At 31.9% G+C, this 16,692-nt stretch overlaps 1 pseudogene across 1 annotated transcript; it reads right to left on the bottom strand.

The window, feature by feature from the left end:
- Positions 1-480: 480 nt before the first annotated feature.
- LOC146903549 (microtubule-associated protein 70-5-like) lies at positions 481-5,488 on the bottom strand (annotated as a pseudogene). Its single transcript, XR_015023255.1, has 7 exons — positions 5,464-5,488; positions 5,186-5,323; positions 2,516-2,682; positions 1,950-2,021; positions 1,330-1,872; positions 788-927; positions 481-707 (listed from the first exon to the last, which is right to left on the bottom strand). The product of XR_015023255.1 is annotated as a microtubule-associated protein 70-5-like (transcript).
- Between the last annotated feature and the right edge of the window lie 11,204 nt (positions 5,489-16,692).

The raw sequence follows: 16,692 nt of genomic DNA, 5'->3' as shown, positions 1-16,692 counted from the left end.
CTCATTTTGAAACGGAGGGAGTATTTTTTTTTTTGATCTCTTGTGGTGCAAGTTTATTGCATCAAAACTATGGATGTAGTTATACTAGTGAATGCTGATTGTTACTCATATTCTTCAATGAACCAATGTGTAGCATATAATTGGGTTAATAGGCCTTTACCTCCTGTAATATAGGCCACTTTTGGTTTTGCCCCTGTAAAAAAAAAAAAATTAGATTCGGTCCTTGTAATTTTTTTTTTGTTTTAGAATACCCCCTAGGCAAGCTGACTGTGCATTTTCACTGATGTGGCACACTGCGTCATCTTTTTCGGATGACGTGGCGTGTTGACTGTATAATTAATTTTATTTTTTATCTTTTTATGGCGTACACGTGGCATTTTTTAATTTTTTTACATTTCAAATACTCAAGTGATGTTTTTCCAAGTGTTTCTCATATTCAATTTCGTGCTGATGCATTTGAAAAACTTGAACAGTGTAGTGTGTAAAACTCACAATCAAAGAAACTCTTATACAAATTTACAGGTGCACATTGAACACTTTTGTTTGTACATAATCAAATTCTGGAACTCCTTTTTGCTAGTGGAAATTTATTTCAATACACTAATCTCATCAAATGTTTTGTATTTACAAAGAAAAATCACAAAGTTGATCAATAAAATTCCTTTAGCTATCTCCAATTAAAGATTCGTCAACGTTCTATCATCACCCTGCAGCAATTTTATAACATTGTTAGGCTATAGTTAAGACAAACAGAACAAACTTGTTAGCATGTATCAGCCACACTAACCTTTTGGAGGAGTCTTTGTTTCTGTTTTTCCTGTTATCATCTGAACTTATTATTGCTGAAACCTCCTTTTCTCTAGCAGCTGCATCTCTTTTCATTTTCTTCCGCTCTACTTCCATGGACTTGGTCAGTGCATCAACTTTCTTCATGAACATCAGAAATTATGTATGTAGTTCAGTATGTTATATGGAGAGGATCATAGTATAATTAGTGTATAATTATGTCTCAAGTTTATGAAATGTGTGTTTTATGCACCTAAACTACAGTAACGAACTCATCTATTTCTTTTTTAAAATGGAGAGATCCTACTTGTAGACTGTGAAACATTAACGCATACACATATACAGACACCAAACAACATTGACACTAACCCGAAGACACCGGTAATAATTTACGAAAATTAAAGTAATTGAATGTAACCATGTGTCAGGACCGTGTTGGTTTCTGATACTGACACGTGTCAAACATTGACACGGGACATGTCATCTATATAAAGTGTCGGCGATACATAGCTAGTGAAAGTCGGGCACAACAGTTACTATTACCATAATTTCTTCATCTTTAGCTTGCAAATTACTGTCTTTGGTTTGACAAGACTTCCTCAATTTAATGACCTCTCTTTGCAGCCTATCATACAAAAAACCTGACACCAAATCGTCACTGCACGAGTCATTTGGTTTCTTGCTTTGGAAGTCTTCATTCACATCAACAATTGTTTTGATTTCTTCACTTTCAGCATTGAACTGGTTTAAATTCATGTCTGTGTCCACCTGTATCTCATTTTCCTTTTCACCACTATCAGCAACTTTACTTGGATCCTTTTCTTCAACATGTTTTCTGCAGAAGTATATTTCATATTAATAGGACTTTCCTGTTTTGAATTCCCTCCAACAGTGTGTGTTGTTTTTTATATTTGTCTGTTGAAACAAAGGGCTTCCAATCGCAGAAGCTCTTGGTTGTGATGTGGATCTCTTTTTTGGACCACCATTTTCTGTTGGGGAACTTATGATGTTAGACTTTTCTGCTTTTGAACTTGAAGAATGTTTTAAACCTTCCTCCAGTGTTTTTAGTCTCACTTTTAGCTTTTCCTGAAGTAAACACCAAATAACACGTTGAAAATTGATTTAGATGCTTACACGGAAAGAAAAACGAGTCAGATAAATACCTTCATCTGTGATTCTGCCTTGGCTGTTCTCTCTGATATAGCTAGCTTGTCTTTCAACCTTTGCATCTCTGTCTACATTTGCAAAGACATAATGGTTTGTAGAAATTTCATTTAGGGACTGTTTGAATTATCAATGTTTGAACTTATCTACTGACATAATCACTTGCGAGACTGTTTTAGAGAGCTAATACAAGCAACTTATGACATGTCGATTGTCTATTTTGAACTTATTTCTATAATTTCTCCAAGATAACTTATAAAAACAACTTGTATAAAAACAATTTGACTTTATTTTATCTTTTGTTATAGAAGCACTTATATTATAAGCGCATTAGTGTTGGACAGCCTCTCTTGATTGGACTCCTTAAATATGGAAAATTGTAGTTTACATTACACCCTCTTAAACTTAAACTTACCCTTAAGATTTATTTCAGTATATTGTTATTGTAGTTTTCAGGAACAACACCTCATAAGTAACAAAATAAAATTGTAGTATTTAAGGCATGAAAGCAGGATCATATAAACTTCAAAGGTTTTCATGGAAAGATATTCATACTTAGTCATACCTGCATAATCCTTCTCTCTTCTAGCCATTACTTGACAGGCATGACCTTGTCATTTTCATCCTTCCACTCATTAGCTTCACCATTTGCAATTCTATTGGCCGAAACTTTTACCCTTGCTAGCTCCCTCTCTAGTGTCCTTTTCTCATCCTGAAAATTTATATGCAAAACCACAAGTTACCACATAAGATCAACCAAACAAACTGTCAATATATCAAACATTAATGTATATACTACTAATGTATATCAAACATTAATGTATATCAAACAGTCCTACTAATGTATATCAAACATTAATGTATATCAATATATCAAACATTAATGTATATCAAACAGTCAATATATGCCTAAAAAAAAACTGTGACACACTACACAAGTCCTACTAATGTATATTACTATTCCAATTATACATTATGATAATCCTGCTCTTGCAACTTTCTCCCTTTCAAGAAGTTTATTTTATGGTGATAAAACAAGTCTGGCTTCATGAAGTATGGAATCTGGTTGGCAATGTTGTACTCAATGATGGCTCCGGAATAAAAGAAAAGAAAACAGAAGCAAGGCAAGGCTTGACTTCAGACTCCAGAATATGTTCGTGGAACTAATCCCAACAAGGCATCATAATCAGTTTATTCGTCCTTACTCGCGTTTTCGAGAGCCAATTACCTGATCTGGGCATCAATGGATGCAATGCATTTTTTCAATGAAAAAAGATACAAAATAATAGAGGTTCACATAGGAACTACCTTTAGCTGGATACACTGGTATTGCTTTCAGCTGAATATACATTACAAAGAAAGAATACAATTTAATGCCACACCAACAGAAAATGAATATATATTCTCGAAAGGATCACTGCCCGCGGCGTCTGCCCCCATTGGATTTTCTGGTTTAGAGCATGAGTCTGTTTGAATATATTGTAGCTGTTATAACTTATAAATAATCTGAACTCAACAGTTAAAACTTTTTGTATTCAACAGTGTTATGTGTATATGCTGAAGGTCAATTCATGTTGAAGGATACAGTATTAGCCTAGCCTAGTATCAAGAGATAAAAAGCTTAAACATGAAATCACCTAATTCGATGTTTGTTTGATATTCTGGGAAGAAGTTGGTCACTGATTCATTGTCTAATTACCGACGACGGAATGTAAAACAAACGGATCCAACTCCTCCATAATGAACAACTCACTTTAGAGTTTAAAGTAATATCAATCATTGATGAATAAATCAACTATTGGTATTAGAAGCTCATCATAACAAATCATGAAGCTCATCATAACAGAACATGAGTTTGTTGAAATAACAACATTTGATTTTATCAAAACTATCTATCACTCTAGGGGAACCAAATTCAAAACAAACAGTTGAGACAGATGTTAATTCCTTTAGTTTCCACCTATGAAGCACGGACACGGACACTGACACACGGACAACGCTAATAATTTGAGAAAATAACATAATTCAGTGTAATTATATGTGTCGGTGTCGGACGCAACACGCGTCCGACATCGGGACACGGCTAATCTAAAGAGTGTCCATAATTCGTATGTTTCCACTGAGAACCATCAAACCCAAAGTCCTGTTTAGTTAAAACTTAAACCCTTAGCAATTATCAGGTGATTTGCACAAGGATGGCATGCCAAAAGGACATGTAACATAAACCATAGTCGTAGGGAAATGCACCATTTACTAAGATATTCATGAAAGAATGACCATAGTTAAAGGAAAGGCTCCAATTAATTGAACAACAACTACTAGACCAAAAATAATAGAAACTTTACAACACCTTGTCTATTCAGATTATGCAAGCAAAATATGATTAAGATTTGAATTCTAACAGGTCTGCTAAAAAGTTAAAGCAAACTGAAAAAGGAAAAAAAAATACCATTAACAATAATTTGGGGAAAATAGAATCAACTATAAGAAGTAACGTATCTCAGAGTCCAAACATCATGACAATCTCAACATAGTTTGTTGTTTGTTTGAAGCACTAAAAATGATTAGGGCCTAATAAAAATATTAACAAATCAATGGGAAGAAAGAGGGCAATTATTTCAAGACTTGAAAAATCAACTACTTTCATAATTATAATATCAAATTGAACTTAACAGCAAATGACTTTAATTCAAGACTAAATTCACAGTAAGCCCACTGCATAGTACATCTTATGTGAACTGAGTTCTTTTCACACTTACATTATCCAGAAGCCTCTAGTATTTGACACAAACATTTGTATGACTTTTATATTTTCTAAAAACATATACATGCTTTATCGAATCTAAATGGAATCCTCTGTCCAGGGAGAGTTGGAGATTATAACAAGAAAAAGAATGAGACATAAATAATAAACTCATTGAGAAAGAAAACCATTCATTTATTTATTTGGGGCATAATAAACCAGTTCAAACAAACCAACAAAAGAAATGTTTAAAAAGGTGAATTCAATAATAAAATACAGGAAACACGAGTGGTGCTAAATCACTCAATACTCTTCGCTATCATCATCAGGTTGCTCAAGATGAAAACGAAGCCTATGAAGCATATTTCTTTTGCACATGCAATGTTCGTGGCCGTCTAACTCTATCACTTCAGGGCGAGAATAGTGACATAGGTCTGGCTGCTTCTTTGGTGTTTTGAACATGAGTGAATGAATATTCTTTATTTAAAATACGTCTGTAATTAGATTCAAGCAAATCCGCAATAGTTGTTGTTGTTTTGAGATCATCACTTTGAACAGAGGGCCGAATTCTTTTTCTTCCTATAACCTTAACTTCTTTCTGAAAATCCATAGCTTTCACTTGTGGTGTTCCTGCATCTTCAATCAATCAATCAAGAATTAGCCAATGAATTGATGATTTTAAACTACTAAACACAAAAGTTAATTCAAAATAATGAACAATTGTATAGGTTAGCTTAGGGTTTCAAAAAAGAGTGAATAAATTAAACTACCTTGGTTTTCTGAAAGTGGTGCCATCGAACAGAGAGGGAGAAATTAGGTTATGATTTAGGGAAGATGCTATCGATGGAGAATGTGCTTGTTCTCGTTTCAAAGAGCGTGGAGAATTTAGCGATGGAGAAATTTATAACGTCAGACCGGAGAAATTTATTAATTTAGAGAGTTATTAATTTATCGATAAATTAATAATTATTAATTTAAAAAGTTTTTAAGTAATTATACTGCACATACCAAACAAAAAGGCAAATTAGTCTATGTCTCTTAGAATTACGTTGTAGCGAACCTTGGGACTCAACGTAAATTAGTAACTAATGTGTTCATATGCATTGGAAATGAATAATGACTTTTGAACTTTAAAGGAAAGCAGACAACTATTGAATCATATTTCAATAGAGTGTAATATTTTTTTTTCTTCAGTTTCTATGAATTATTAATTTATGATTCTCTTGGGACCGAAAATTATAAAGGGATCTCTCCAAAAATTATTATCTTATTATTTTATCGAGTTTTTCAATTTTTTACATTGGCCCAAGTCGGAACCGGACAAATTTATTATTTTAGAGAGTTTATTAATTTACCGAATATTAATTTAAAGAGTTTTTACTGTATATGTATGATTTTATTTTATTTTTAAATATAGTGCCCGTTTGGTTCAGCTTTGAATATAATTGATTCTGAGAGAATTGATTATGATAGAATTGATTCTGACAGAATTGATTCTGAGAGAATTGATTTATGTTTGGATACAATTATGTAGAATTGATTAAACAAAATGATTTATGTTTGGATGCAATTATGTAGAATTGTTTTTGAATGTATAATTACTAAAATAGACATAGCTAAAGGAGAATTGATAAGGAATGAGAATTGATAAAGGGCAATAAAGTAAAATAACATGTTGTAATAATAAAATATACAAGCCTATACACGTTGTTCAAGGAGAATTGATTCTAGAAAAGCTAGAAGCTAGGATTTGTAGCTTCATGGAGAATTGCTTTTGGAGGATATAAACAATTCTGAAAAGCTGAACCAAACACGTTGTTTTTGGCTAGAATTGTTTTTGGCACTGTAGAGAATTGATTTTGGGCTAGAATTGCTTCTCAGAAGCTAAACCAAACAGGCCCATACTCCATATTTTCTTTCATTCAATATTTTATTTGAATCCAGAATATATCAGTTAAATCAATTTTAAAATTATATCTTTCATTTTATTTGAATCTAAAATATATTTTAAAATCATATCTTTGATTTTATTTAAATCCACTTGAAATAAAATATATATTTTTAAACAATTTCAATATCATATATTTGTTATTAATTTATAAATAAGTCTTCAAAAAAAATAAGTCTTATTAAATCCACAAGTCCCTGCTCAACTGACAAAATGTCAAAATTGTTAGGTCGGACTTCATGATCGGGGTTCGAACCCCGACACCTCCACTTGTGTGTACGAGTTTATAATGGCTTTGTTATTTCGTCTATCCACCAAAAAAAATATAAGCTGTATTTATTTATTTACTTAGCCAGTGTTTTCTCGGGTTAGACATATAATTAAGGATGATCAAAATTTTGTATGCATGGTATTTGCCACCACAGACCGGTACAAGAAGAATATATTAATGGGTACACACAAATAGAATAAAATAAACCATATTTTAAGTACCCGTATATTAATAGATGCAAATGCAAATGAAATTAACTAGATTTATTAAAATTATTGACGCATATGTTTGTTGATTATAAATTTAATTTTTCCAAAGTCATCTCTCTCACTCTTCCCCTCCCTCTCCAACAAGCCGCCCTTAGTTTTCTCTTCCAGTTTCTTCATTGAGGGGTGGTTTTGGGTCAATTTTTGACCTGAAATCACCCCCTCATCATCTTTTTCTCTCTATTTCAATCTAAATAAGTGATTTTCACATAGATCTAGGTTTTTTCCTTGTGATTTCACCATCTGTGGTGGTTTGTTGTTCGTTGTCTTGTGCGGCGCGTTTGATTTCCAGTCTTCTTGCCGTGTTCATTTTATTCATCTTGAAAGAGCGATTATTCAATCAAAGATTTGGGCGTCAACGTTGCAGATCCGGAGGCCATGGATATTCCGGTCACTTTAATTTTATCATATATTTTTGTAGGCATTATGTCGTTATATGCTATTAACTTGGATGTTGTGAGTTTGTTTGCAGATTCATCCTTTACGTTTTTAGCGGTGTTGAATGATGTAATCTCTCGATTTGAATGAATGAATATCAATTTGTTTTTGTCAAAAAAAAAATTATTAACGCATATAGAATAAAATAAACATAATTTAAGTACCCAAACTCGCAAAAATCGATACACTTATTAAATTAATAAAATTATACAATTGTCGTATTACTTAAATAAAAATCTTCTTATCATGATAAAATATAAGTAGGACGTGCATGATCCTAATGTACATATTTTGGTTGACAACCTGCATGATTCTAATGTACAGATTTTGCATCAACATAACCGTTATGTAATTACCACCTTTGCTAATATATAAGTGTTTATAATGTCTCTCCTAATGTGTTGGTAATGCAGATCCCTAAGATTTTGGTTGATCCTAATGTGTTGCCAATGCTTATCCTTGATTGTTCAGGATAAATTAATGTGTTGCCAATGCTTATCCTTGATTTTGAATGGTTAATTGTTCAAATTGACCATGTAAAATAAAAAACATATATTCTAGTATTGTAATTCGAGTTTTTTCCTTATTTTTTATCTTATAATATACGCGTATTATAAAAATGTGACATAGATGTTGAATTTTTTCATGATTTTTTCCATACATGTTTAGCACGTTAAATATAGTTTTACACAAAAAATTAAATTTTTATGACCAGAGACAAATTAATTATGAATTTTTATTCCCCATAATTATGAATTTCTTAAACAATTTATAATTAATTTGTATATCGTTTAAAAACTACAAAATTTCATTGTGAAGGTTCTTATCATCTTCTAGTCATGCCTGCAAAATTAGGGAACTAAATTTGACCTGTGAGTATACGCTTACTCGGAACAAATTTCAATTTTGCACGTTTTGGTTGAAAAATCAAAATAAATTGAAACAACTTCGAAATGCTATGAAACTTTACAGATTCTTTTTATGTATTTTTATAGATGTCTCTGCAAATAATGAGCTCAAAATTTGATTTATAGGTCGGGATTTCCGTTTTGTTTTGAGTTTTTGACACTTTAAAAATTCATAATTAATTTGTAGTTTGTCGAAATTTATAATATTTTGTGTAAAGTCATACTTTGACGCTCTTAACACGCCATATTTTATGATAATTTTTTTGCCAAGGCTCTATAATTTTCCTGGCTCTGCCACTGTATACAGATATATAAATATCAATTTTCAGATAAGTTGTGGCTTAGAAAAGCTCTAGATTATTCTGGATAGGTCCAGCCCGAAAGGGAACCTTCACGACGACAAGAGGAGTCTGGTTTATCAGAGCGAATGTACTCTGGATTACTCCACTCGGGTCCATTCCGTAAAATGAACTCAGATAATAATTGTTGTTCAACGCTAACTTTCTAACTTAATTGAATATGATGCTAACTTTCTAACTTAATTGAATATGATATGAAAACGATTAAGACAAGAATTATGTTAGTATACCCTTAGCGATCCTAGATCTCCCCCAATCGCTAAGCTATGCAGAAGGGAACAGTGAATCTTAAATCAGGTATATGTAGATCCTAGATTCCCTAAGATTGCCTACAACCTAGGATAGGTGGAACTCGCTGAGACATTTTGTCTCACTCCAATCCATCTATTTATTTTACAGATTAGCAGGTTGCTCGTATCAAGTGGAAGCATGTATACAGTTGAATGGATTATCGTCAAGATCTCGTTACGTACCCGTTGTAGATATTTTATGTATTCAAATACTTATCAGATATATGTATTTGGCAGTTGATATTTTATCAGATGTACGAACTTGTAACGATGTATATATTCATTTAGAAGAAATTTTGTTGTAATTTTAATGTATCCAGTACTAAGTTTAACGCACATGCTAAATATTCTAGATAAATTTAGTATGAGTGTTACAAGTGAGTTGCTAATATCAAGAACAATTAAATTTTTCCAAATTTTAAATTTCATTGATTGATTTTAAATTTTAAACTGAAACGTCAGCGGAGCAGGGTGTCGGAACGACCCCGAACAAAAGGTAGCTACGTTTTAAACCACAACCAAGACAGTGATAGTAAGATTTGTCTCTGAGGAATTATTTAAGATTAGATTTGAAGAACCAAGTGAGAAAAGTTGAGATTGAAGATAGCCTATGAGAAAAAGAGGGTAAATTGATTTTTCTTAGATGCGAAGAATAAGTATGAAAGAGTTAATGACGATGGTGAGGAAGAACCTAGTTATATAGAGAGAGGAGACATTATATGTAATGAAAATAAATAGGAGAACATCTTGAGACTAAGGATGAGAAATAGGGTATGATATTAGAGAGAAAGTATACAGAGAGCCTATAATAGATGTGAGAACATAGTATATCCGTAAGAAGAAGAATAAAATAATATAGAGGGACGTAGACGTAGAAATGAGTAACACGTAAGGGTGGGATTAATGAAGCGATATGGTGGTGGTATAAACGGTTGATAGAGAGTAAAGATGAGGAATCCTATAACTGTGACAAAGAGTGATGACGACTGATATTAAATTTATGTAAATAAACAGATACGATGAGAAATGAAGATGTTTATATTATAATAATGATGAGAGTGAAGATGGTTAAATTATGATGAGGATGATCGAAGATGACGTAGCTTTAGCAAAACGAATGAGAGGGGGAATAAAAGATGTTTGAAGTGAAGTATGAGGACGTGAGTGTTAGGGATCATTGAGAGGGATGCTAGAGCAAACGAATGTTCATGCGAATGTATGAATTCAATTATAAAAAGCACGTGACTTAAGATGTGTATAATTATGATTATGGAGAGGGGAATTTGATGTGGATAGAAGCTATGATGTTATGTGTTGTTGTGACTGCGTGGGAGAGACAAGGATATATATATATATATATATATATGAACCATGATGAAGAGGAGAGTAATGATGTTGTGTGTGATTGTTTTTTTTTTTTTTTGAGTCGTGCATTATATGGTAAGGTTTGCATTAATATGTGGATTGTTGTGACTGCGTGTATACTTGTAATGATTGTTGAATTTAATTCTTTGCGTCCATATAGAATCATGAGCATGAAGTCTTGCATTGATTTGAGAGAGAAAATCCAGTAACATACCTCTGACAAACTATGTAGAGAAAAGTCCAGTAACATAACTCTGGCAAAATGGAGGAGTAGGTGTGGTACCACATTCATATAGGTCGTTAGAAGAGTCCACATGCATGTATATGTTGATGTTTATGCTAAGTGTTTATGTGTGAAAATGATGTGTTATTGTGATATGTGAAATGAAAAGGTTATACATGATGACAATTGAGACGATGAGATAATAGAGATTATATTCTTCTGATATTTATTTAATGTGCGTACTTTTTCCTATGATTATGTTATGAAAGGATTTCTCACCCCCTTTCTTGTTGTTTTATTTGTGGTGTTTGTACCCGTGGGGTACATATACTTAGGACGAGGAGACCTAGTTGCAGGACGTCTAGAAGGTTGTGACAAGAATTGTCTTCCATCAATTTTATTTTAGTAAGGACTAGACATGTAGTCGAATGCGAGCTCCAATATGTAACACCAGGGTTGGGGTTGACGTTGAATCTATTTATCTTTGAGTTTAAATATTAAGAATTATTTTAATTTCTATTTCGATGTTGAATAACAAGAGAAATTTTTATTAACGAGATCAAGGAATTGTTTTCCAATGTTGGAATTATTATTTTAAAGGAAAATTTTATGCTAGTATGTGATATCATGTGAAGTTTTGTAACATCCTCATTATTAAATTTATTCTTCTTATTTAATACTTATATCCGGGAAATAAGGTTTTACAATAGAACGCAAAACATGTCCCGTCACTTTTTACGATTTAATTAATCTTTATTTAAGTAAGTTTAAATTTAAATTATTTTCATGTCTATTTTTTTAACTATTTTATTTGGTCCATGTAAAAACTGTTTTAACTTACTAAATTTATAAAAAAGAAAAAAACATTTAATGAAATAAAGGGTGTTAATCTAGTTTCAATTAAAATAAAGGGTTAAAAAATATATGAATAAAAGGGAGAACCGCGACAAATATATTTAATAAAAAATATTTGTAAAAAATAAAATAAAAAATAAAACAACACAACGACCATTATCCCCTAAAAAAAAGAATACACACACACAACGACAATTATACCCTAGAAAGAAAAAGAAACGGCGACAATTATATTACCGTTACCTTGTAAACCGTATATATTATTTACAGTTGTATATGAAAGAAAGTCGGCAACATATCTAGTACTGAGTTATAATATTAAAAAAAAAAACATATTTTATTAGATTAGTATCTTTATTAGATTATAGTGTCTATAAATAGAGATTTGTATTAAATTACACTATACCTAAAAGATAGAACACTACTTTTTAAAGAATAATCTTGAACCCTAGTCATATCTTCTTCTCTTTCTCATCATGATCTTCTTGCTCGCTCACAAAGTAATCTTGAAGGCATGGATCGTTCTCTCCCACAAACTAATCTTGAACGCCAAGACCAGAAGTTTTTGAAGATTACAGAGAAAGAGCAAAAGGTATCTTGGGGTAAGTACTCACGCTGTTCTCTTGGTTATAGTTTTTTTCTTTTTTTTTTAACAAGTCCTGGGTTCTATTGATCTTGGTTATAGTTTTTTTTTCTTTCTTTTTCAACAAGTCCTGGGTTCTAGTTTTAATAATGTTAAAAATAGTTTGTCTAATATAAGTGTTTAAACATGCATCCTGTCAATTTATTTTAAAACATGCATATTAGGGTATATTTCTTTCTTTAGGATGCATATTAGGGTACATAATGAGTATTACTCTATTACTCTATCACACTTGCACGCAGACATTGGTTATTATGCGACTTCAATCAACTATTATAACATTGGTTTTGTCTCATTATTTCAATAAAAAAAATGTTTTTTTTATCCGCAAACAAGAAGAGATAAATTAAAATTGGAAGGGAAAAATAATAAATTAGAAGTACTCTCTCCGATCATATTTATAAGCAAAAAACAACTTTTTAGGTTCATTGAATAATTAATGTATCTGGTAATATTTATTGACTAGATACATTAGTTATTAAATGGACATAAAAAGTTGTTTTTTACTTATAAATGTGACCGGATGAAGTATAAGCTTAAAAAGAAAAGGAATTATATTTTGGTTATGGCTAGCAAATCTACGAGTATGAGGATATGGGAGAAAATCTCCTTCTCAAAATTTTGGAAAAGGTGATAGAGATCATGATTCACTTTAATTGGTTTATTATGCCAAATTAATAAATGGTTTTCTTGCTTAATATGTAAGGTCAAATAAAACTTTTGGAAACCGAGTTAGTCTTTTTTAGTTTCAAATCTACGAGTACGAGAATATGGGAGAAAATCCCCTTCACAGGATTGTGTATCTCATTGCATAACATACAAATGAATCTAAGAAATATCATAACAAACTACACTAACATATCAACTATTATTCTCAAAAGTGACAAAGTCTCCATATAAGCTACTAATTTATTTTTTGTGTTGATATGGAAGGACCTAAAAATTAAACAACTTAAATCTTATTAAGAAAACAACCATTACAACATTTAACGTGGTTATTGATGAAATGTTTTTGCATCAAACAAGATAAGTATTGTGTATCGTCTCCACAGGGACTAGCGCGATATCAAGGACAATTCAACATCAAATATCATTTTAAGTTATAAGAGTACTTGTTTGTTTCATTTGTAACTAGATTAACTATTTTGCAAAAGTAAAAGTTGAGATTAATAAGGCGTGAAACTTGTTAGGCTAGAGTTCCTTAACCAAGCGTCACACATAACCTAATGATCATATACGGATTCTAGCTATTCAAACGATATTATCACAATCACTCGACAATACCATTCGTGTCCAAATGATATCGTTAGTTCTAAGGGATCGTTTAAACATCGATTTCCCAAACGATTAAACGATCACAAAGTCGTTCGGATAATCTAATCGACGATTTCCCAACCGATTAAATGTCCAAAAGCATTAAGTTCAAGATTACAAGTGATTATCAAATATTAACATCCATGTCTAGAGTATTAACTTAAGATAGATTGTTATTCTATGTCTAGATTCAAAAGTTCGTGTCCAAAGCATTTTGAATCTCATTAAACATTTAAAGCAAGAATAACAACAATATTGAATAAAGATGCTAGAACCACATATTTATATATCAAAAGATTACATGTTAGCAAAGATCAAGTACCTCTAATCCCAACAAAGGAGATTTAGCTACTCATTGTCATGGAAGCCTTGCAAGAATGGATTGAAGAGGAAGGATTCATTACAACTTGTGATGTCTCAACAAAGGAAGAAGAATCCCACTTCTAATCACTCTTACTTTATATGCTCTAGCCCTATTTCTCTCTCTAAAATATCTACCATTAAGAACTATGAGAGAAAACTAAGAAAAACTAAGATATATAATGATCACTCTAATGGAAAGGCAAGTGACCTATTTATAGAAAATTCAATCTGCCTTAACTCGCCTCGCGAGCTACTTCACTCGCCATTGCGAGCTGAAGTTTCTTCACCAATAAGCTTTTGCCACGTCACCTCTGAGGGCTAAACCGCCCCTACTCGCCATTGCGAGTGAATGAACTCGCCATTGCGAGTTGCTTGCTTTTGTTACTCGCCATTGCGAGTAGGATGCGAGTAGCTACTGTCTCCTGGTTCAGCTTCTGCCATTTTTCACTTTTTCATGATTTTTCTTCTTTGCTCAGTGTCTTGGGATAAATTCATGCATAAAAGGGTAGAGTAAGATATATAAAGCGTAATAAGGCATTTAACGCTTATCTCTCGGCTTTTCCTTCAATAACTTGCAAAGCAAGCAACAAAAAGTGCTTAAAATATAACATGAATTTAACACTTCTTTGACACTTATCAGTTATGCAATTTTCTAAATATTGATGTGAGTTGATACACAACTTGCTATTAATTTTTAAAGAGAGACATTTTATAAACCTATCGACCTTGGTGAATGCATGTTTTGTTAATTAAATAACAAATACTGATAATTTAAATTTAAATTATTTTTTATTTTAAATATTTGATAATCATACATAATTTATTTTCTCTCAAGCTCATGAACTAAACACAACCACAAATTTGGAGTAATGTATTGCAATCACAAACTACATGAACGAACCACTAATATATCTTGTAAAGAATACATGTTTGTCTCATTCGTTGTATATTAAATATGACTATTGAAATCATGTATTTCAATCACAAACAACAACACCAACTATATGCATGAATCATCAATATATCTTTCAAAAAATACATAGGTTTCTCAATCTTCATGTATTAAATAAGTCTCTTTGAATCATGTTTGTCATGTGAGAATAGATATTATATATGTTAAAAATACAAAGATATTCTCAACTTTAACCCGTGTTACATTTATGAATTATGTTTTTGGTAGTGTTTTTTTTTAAACTTTTCTTTGGTGGTGATTTATGAATTATGTTTCTTTATTCTTTCAAATAACCGATTTAATTTTCTATAACAATCGCATAATATTCAGTAATATCCTATTATTTTATATAAAAATTATAAATTACATCATTTACCATTTTGAAATTAAAGATGAAATATCATCATAGGTAATAATTTATTTGTTCTCTCCTTTATGTCCATTTATTCATTTATATTTTTGAAATTAAAGATGAAATATCATCATAGGTAATTGAAGGGATTTTAAGAGAGGTTTTTCAAAAATTATCCTCTTAGCGGAACAAATCCCATTGAAACGGATCTTGATTAAATCATTAATCACAAATCAAATAGAAACTTAAACACTTTAAGATTCATGTGTTTACCTCTTGAAGAGCAGAACCTTTGTAGCAGAATCTTTCTGATCACGAGCAAAGCAAAGCAGCGATGCCTCTACTCAGTCCACACGAACAGAACTTCTCCGATGACCGGTGCTAGCCAATTCTAACGGAGATTCAGAGAGACTAGGTTTAGAGAGCGGCTTTCTAACTTTTAGAATTAGGTTAAGTCTTTCAAGCAACCAAAAGTTTTAGCACAAGGGTTCTATTTATAGAACCACTTGTGTGCTCAGAAAGTCAAACACTTAAGTACACCGTACCTTACGGTGCACCGTATCTCACTTAAACACATCGTACGTTACGGTGGACCGCGTTTCTCTATTTTTTTTGTAAATTAAATAATAGTCATATTTAATTATTTAATTACTAATAAGTCTTACTTATTATTTTATAAATAAGTCTCACTTATTTATTTTATAAATAAGTCTTACTTATTTATTTCTCTCATCTTTCTGTCCTTTGTGTGTGACCCTATAGGTTCTCATAACGTTGGCAATAATATTAAATCACATATTTAATATTATAAACAGCGAGCGGTATCTAGCAACACATCACTGCTACCCAAGTGACGAGAATGTCATGTGATCTGACGAAACCTTTCTGTGATAATGATCATGTGTATAATTACCCTTTTGCCCTCATGTCTATATTGAACACAAGGCATAGATTGTGTCATCATTGTCTAGTTCAATATTGGGCCCGTAGACATTTCTCCTGTTATGTAGGAGGGACAAATTCCATCTAGGTCACTCATGTCCCTCAGCATGATTCATGGAGTACCCATCAACCAACTTTATAGTTATCCTGTTACGGACAACGTTTGAATGGTGACAAAGCACTCGACTCCAACATCTAGGGTACATAGTGGTTTCAGGTCGAAGGGTGGAATACACCACTATCACTATGAGAATATCTTATGACACTTTTCATAACTTTTACTATGTAGTATTCTCATGGCGGGTCAATCCAATATAAATATTACTCCTAATATTTATATCTATGTGAAGACTTGATAACTTTTTATCCATGATCTGTGAGATGTGATCATCAGTCTACCCACATAATAGTCTCTATGCATTAATGATATCCCACTTCTCAATAAAGCTTGACTACGGATACTTTAAGAATAATTTCCTTATGTTTAACGGGGTCTCACAATTAAGTTAT

Source organism: Medicago sativa, chromosome 8 (genome assembly GCF_051527215.1).
Source record: "Medicago sativa cultivar Bolivia chromosome 8, Bolivia_mono, whole genome shotgun sequence".
Taxonomy (NCBI): domain Eukaryota; kingdom Viridiplantae; phylum Streptophyta; class Magnoliopsida; order Fabales; family Fabaceae; genus Medicago; species Medicago sativa.
Note: the sequence above shows the minus strand (reverse complement) of the source record. Positions and strands in the feature narration are given on the sequence as shown.